Below are 6,477 nucleotides of genomic sequence, written 5' to 3' on the forward strand. Positions count from 1 at the left end.
CTGCTAGGAACATTGGGCTACATGTGCCCCTATGCATCAGCACTTCTGTATCCCCTGGGTAAATCCCTAGCAGTGCTATTGCTGGGTCATAGGGGAGTTCTATTGATAGTTTTTTGAGGAATCTCCACACTGTTTTCCAGAGCGGCTGCACCAGACATTCCCACCAACAGTGTAGGAGGGTGCCTATCTCTCCACACCCTCACCAGCATCTATAGAGTGGTATGTTTTAATATTTACATTCCTTCTGCTAATGCTGTAAGCCCATTGAAACCTGGTCTCAACTTGACAGTCTCCTGGACTCTATTCTGTGTCCCTGAGGACATCTCAAGAAATGGCAACAATAGAACTGTCTTTGGCATTATCACATCTCCTGAAAGAGTCTGGTTTTTAGAACTGATTTTTTAAAGTTTATTTATTTGCTTTTAGAGAGAGAGAGAGAGAGAGAGAGAGAGAGAGTGCCGAGCAGGCTCTGCACTGTCAGCACAGAGCCTGATGCGGGGCTCGAACTCACAAATCGTGAGATCATGACCTAAGTCAAAATCAAGAGTCAGATTCTTAATCAACTGAGCCACCCAAGCATGCCCCTCTTTTTGTTCACATTGAATGAAAACTTATTCCCTTGTATTTCCATTCTTGGTCCATTGGTATCCCCCTAACAATTGGTGCTCATCCTTAGCACCTTGCTTATCACCATCCTCAATCTGGATTAGATCAAGTAGAAAGTCTTCACCTCTATCTCTCCCTTTGAAAGGTGTACCCACTGAGCCTGTTTATTCTCACACTGGGAACGATGAGCTGAGGGGCTGAGGAGACTTTCCCAACTGACTCCAACTCAGAGAAATTGTTGATGCGGCACATCCTCTCTTGTGGGCTCCACCACTGCCCTGCCTACAGTAGGAAGCTGACGTGTATGCGCTGGGGATGGAAATGGAGTTGGAAGAAAAGATCCAGGAGAGGCTCTATAACCTGTGGCAGGATGGGAATGCAGGGGAGACCAGCAGCTGGACCTGGACCTGGGGGGCAAAAGTAGAAGCCAGAAGGATGTTTCATCAATCAGGCAGAACTCAGTGTGCAGGGGCAATACCTAAAAAATGAGATTAAAAGTGTTTTTTTTAAAGGGGAACCCAGGAGGCTCAGTCAGTTAGGCACTGACTTTGGCTCAGGTCATGATTTCAAGGTTTGTGAGTTCGAGCCCTGTGTCGGGCTATGTGCTGATAGCTCAGAGCCCGGAGCCTGCTTCAGATTCTGTGTCTTCCTCTCTCTCTGCCTGCCCCTCCCCTGCTCATTCTCTTTCTCTCTCTCTTTCTCGAAAATAAACTAAAATAATTTATTTTAAAAATGCTTTTAAAAACATATAAAGTTCTTTATATAACATTTTTAAATAAGAAGAAATCAAGTTTAAACTATTTTGCTTTGAAACTGACAGCTGTTTATAAAGATTTTGGTAAGAATGAAAGTTCATTTGCAAATTATGTAAACATATATTAAGGGTTTGTTTTTTTTTCTTTTATAATTTACTGTCAAGTTGGTTTCCATGTAACACCCAGTGCTCATCCTGAAAAGTGCCCTCCTCCATGCCCATCACCCCCTTCCTCTCTCTCCTCCCCCATCAGCATACTGAGGGTTTTAAAAAAATGTTTATTTGTTTATTTTGAGAGAGAGAGAGAGCAAGAGCAGGGGAGGGGCGGAGAGAAAGGGAGAGAGAGAATCCCAAACAGGGGTTCTCACTGTCAGAGCAGAGCCCAACATGGGGCTCAATCTCATGAACCATGAGATCCTGACCTGAGCTGAAATCAAGAGTCAGACACACTCAACTGAATGAGCCACTCAGATGCCCCATATATTGAATTTTTAAAAATATAACCTGAGAGGGAGCCTGGGTGGCACAGTCGGTTGAGCATCCACTTCAGTTTATGTCATGATCTCACGGTTTGTGGGTTGGAACCCTGCGTCAGGCTCTGTGCTGACAGCTCAGAGCCTGGAGCCTGCTTCTGATTCTGTGTCTCCCTTTCTCTCTGCTCCACCTCTGCTCATACTCTGTCTCTTTCTCTCTCTCTCTCTCTCAAAATAAATAAACATTAAAAAATTAAAAATATATATCACCTCAGGTTCTAGGGTGGAGTTGTTTAGAATTTAGGGGAGGAGTAAGAGCTTCTCAGGAAATGTTTTTTCTAATTAAAAAAGGTTTTCAAACTGCTGTGTGAATATAGTGTGACCACAGTGTTTTTTCTGGTTTTTCTCTGTGGAAGGAAGAGAGGCACCCCTCCAAAGAGGAGAGGAGTAATGCTGTGTTTTTCTTGCTCTGCTCACAGTTCTTCCTCAGTTTAATGAATGGCAATAAGACTAAAATAACAGAGCAACTGTTGATGGCTATAAGTACATCTATGTTACTACATTGCAGAGTTAAGCTTCAACTAAGCTTAAAGACCTCAGTGGAAAATCAAAAAAAGGAGAGAAAAATATCAAGTCTGTGTCTATAGAAAGATACAGGAAATTTTAAGAAACATATCAAGGAGGCTTAGTCAATAAGATTCTTAAAATATGCATAGAAGTTTATTTTTTTTAATTTGGCTCTATACAAATATCACACTGATAGTGTTCCCTAATGTTCATGTTTTTATATAATATATTTTATAAGATGATGGCTGGGTAAAAAGTAGAGATTCTTTATCACTTTACTTGCCTGCTATGTACTTTCTTTTCTTTTTGTGGGGGGGTGGGTAATTTATTTTGAGAGAGACAGAAAGAGAGAGGGCAAGTGGGGAAGGGGCAGATAGAGAGAGAATCCCAAGTAGTCTCCTTGCTGTCAGCGCAGAGCCTGACACAGGGTTTGATCTCACAAACCATGAAATCAGGACCTGAGCCAAGATCAAGAGTTGGACGCCCAGCCAGCTGAACCACCCAGGCACCTCCTGCTACATACTTTTTGACCAAAATTAAGACACCTCAAATGACCTCAAGTCAGGATATATAAATTGCAGAAACACCCCATAAAGAGTTGGGCTTAGCAGACACTTACGGGATAAATTTGCAACCTAAATATAAAGTGACCAAAGATATAAAGGAAATGCTTATCTGAATAATGTCCATCTCATAGTGATCAAAACACCTCAAAGATTGAACGTAACACAGAAGAACCATTCTCCTTGAGCTCTGAAGGCAGTCAACATGACTGAATCAACATGAACTGAAGACTGTGCAAAAATAATTTTGGAAGTCAAATGGGGCTTCTGTGGGGATTGTCAGAGTTGGAATCAAAGTCAAAGCAGCCCATGAGAGAAATTCAATTCCCTGACATGGAGAATGTGCTTTTTGTTGTTACCGTTCTTAGATATGGATGGATAATTCAAAACTGTAGGCAGAGTTCATTCTTTGGAATACTATATCTTAGAAGAGGCTAGATAATAAGAAAGCCATGTCCTCCTCCCTTGCTCTCATGGATGCTTGCTTTAGGAGTCCAGCCACCATGCCATGAGGAAGCCCAAGCAATCCCAGGCAGAGACCATGCTGGGGGCCACAGATGGGCACTCTGGCCACTGAGCCCAGCTGAGGCCTTAATCAATGGCATCAACTGCCAACATGTTGAATGGATACACCTCAGATGATTCCAGCACCAAATCATTAAGTCTTCCCAGCTGAGAAGCTCCAGACCCATGGGGCAAAAAAAGAAGCTGTCCTTGTCATATGCTGTATGAATTAATTGACACACATCTACAAGTATAATAAAATAGCTGTTCTATCCCATTTAGGGTTTGTTGGAGGGGCAGGGAGGTAATTATGCAGTAACAATCACTGCAATAGTCAGTATCCTCAAGTCTCTCAAGCCAGAGACCTTCTGTTATTGTATCCAGAGAAGAAATCTCCAGTATTCATTAAGGATGGAAGAGAGCCAAAAGGCAGTCATTTCAACTGGGGATGGGGGCTGGGATATCAGGATCTCAGAGCTCAGGATCTCAGGAGGGGGCTGTTGTTTTTTTAAATGTATGTTCAGAGGATCTTGTCTTTAACCACACACATATTATGCACTTCTAGACAGCATGGTGCCACCAAATCCTGAGCTCATCGAGAGGTCTGCTCAGGTTTTCTCCCATCTTCCAGCTCAGAATTTAGCTTTCTCTGGGCTGCTATTGCCAGCCATCACTCTTTAGTATACCAGTTTCCAAAATGTTGTTGCCATGGTCTTCTCCACTCCTTTTCTTTGTGAGTTTATGCTTTAAAAATCACCTCATTGGAATGTCCCAGGCCCAGATAGCTGAGACGTACACTCCGCCCGGCTCGACTGCTGTGTGCATGGCCTGAGGCCCACCACCCTCCGAAATGGCCGAGCAGTTGGACCAACCGGTCAAGTACTACACCCTGGAGGAGATCCAGAAGCACAACCACAGCAAGAGCACATGGTTGATCCTGCACCACAAGGTGTACGATTTGACCAAGTTTTTGGAGGAGCATCCTGGTGGGGAAGAAGTGTTAAGGGAACAAGCCGGAGGGGATGCTACTGAGAACTTTGAGGATGTTGAGGACTCTACAGATGCTAGAGAATTGTCCAAAATGTACATCATTGGGGAGCTCCATCCGGATGACAGATCAAAGATAATGAAGCCTTCAGAGACTCATTATTACTGTCGATTCTAATTCCAGCTGGTGGACCAACTGGGTGATCCCAGCCATCTCCGCACTAGTGGTGGCCATGATGTATCACCTCTACACAAAGGAAGACTAAACACATTCTCAGAAGCCAATGAAAGAAAAGACTGCTTTGGACCAGGGAGAAAGAAGCCCATGTTAACTGCTACAACTGACAGAAACTTCACCTGAAAAATAATTGTGCTCCCGTGTCTCTTTTCTCTTACCTTAGAGCTGAACCAAAAGGAACTCTTTGTTCTTTCTACTCTTGAACTCTTAGAATGTGCCTTTTTGTTCATCAACTTTTTTTGGGTGTTCCATCACTACGTAATTTACTTATTGTAGGCATGATCTTTTAAAAATATAACTGGCTTTTAAAATATAAAAAATAAAAATAAAAAAAATTAAAATCACCTCATTGAGGCAAGCACCTGGTTGGCTGAGTCAGTTAAGCAGCTGACATCAGCTCAGTTCATGATCTCATGGCTCATGAGTTCGAGCCTCACATGGGGATCTTTGCTGCACAGAGCCTGCCTCAGATCCCTTGTGCCCCTTTCTCTGCCCCTCCCCTGCTCTCTCTCTCTTTCTCAAAAATAAATAAACATTTTAAAAAATCATCTTATTGATACTCTAGTGAGATTTTGGGAGGAAATGGAATTAAATACATATGTTGAATTTAGCATCTCTAATTGGAATATTATCATTTTATGTCTTTTCTGGGTATACTGACTCTATTCCCTTTAATTTATTTGACTAAAATAAATTACTCAAGAGTATTGGATACAAAATGTCTTGTGCTTCGTTGGGAAACAGCAAAGACAATATCAACAACAAAAACCTTTTCACTTTCTTTTCAAATACTTCAGTTCTGAGATTTGCCCAAATGCATCAATCTGAATGATGGGGGAAACAAAGACAGAAGGAAATGATAGATAAAATTAAATTTCCTTACAACCTGCAACCCATTGACAAATAACTTGAGGCAGAGTAGGACATTCCTCCAGGAACTCCCAACTGCCTTAATATTAATGCTTTGCTAAAGGGAAAAACAAATTTAACTTGACAATAGCCAAGCTTCCAGGATCCTGTGAATCTTCTTTACCCTGGGAAAATCCTTTTGGAAACTTCCCCTTGCCTTTACCTCCCTCAACTTACAAGTATGTAATCACTCACTCCTTGCAAAATCCCAGAGCAGCTCTTTCTGCCCACAGGTCCTGTCCCCATGCTTTTATAAAACTACCTTTTTGCACTAAAGATGCCTCAAGAATTCTTTCTTGGCTGTTGGCTCCAGACCCTGACCATTTCCCCATCATGAAGGCTCCCTTTTCTCTAGTTCCAAGCCTCATCAACAAGCCTCCTCATTTTGTGTACAGTCTGTGTTGCATATTCATAAGAAGGTATAAAAACACAGGCTTATTCCTGGAGAAGACAACCTAAGATAGAAAACAATGTAGAGCAAACACAAAGACTATCAAAGAGCATGTCATGATTGTAAATAAGTAGAATGTATGAAATATTTTCAGAATGAATGGCCAGAAGCTGAGTACACCAGTGGGTGGTTTGGACCATGAAGTCAAGAAAGTGTGAGGTTTTTGCTGTGGTCATAGCTGTTACCACTTCTTAGGACCACTGATATGCTCCTCCCTGTCCCTTCAGATAGAGCCTCAAAGGATGGTGTTTCTACTGTTGGACTCTCTGAAAACTGGAGAGTCTCTCTCTCTTATTCTCTCTGTTTTAGCAGAAATGAAAATTCCTCCCTGCAGTATGCTATTCTCTAACCTCAGTTCTGAGTCACAGCTTATCCATTCCTTGCTGCAGGCCTTCCTTGGTGTCTCCACTAGATGGGCAAAAGAG

At 42.3% G+C, this 6,477-nt stretch overlaps 1 pseudogene; it reads left to right on the top strand.

The window, feature by feature from the left end:
* The first annotated feature begins 4,317 nt into the window (after window positions 1–4,317).
* On the top strand, window positions 4,318–4,724 carry LOC115292745 (annotated as a pseudogene).
* Window positions 4,725–6,477: the final 1,753 nt, after the last annotated feature.

The sequence above is a fragment of the Suricata suricatta genome, chromosome 5 (genome assembly GCF_006229205.1).
Source record: "Suricata suricatta isolate VVHF042 chromosome 5, meerkat_22Aug2017_6uvM2_HiC, whole genome shotgun sequence".
Taxonomy (NCBI): domain Eukaryota; kingdom Metazoa; phylum Chordata; class Mammalia; order Carnivora; family Herpestidae; genus Suricata; species Suricata suricatta.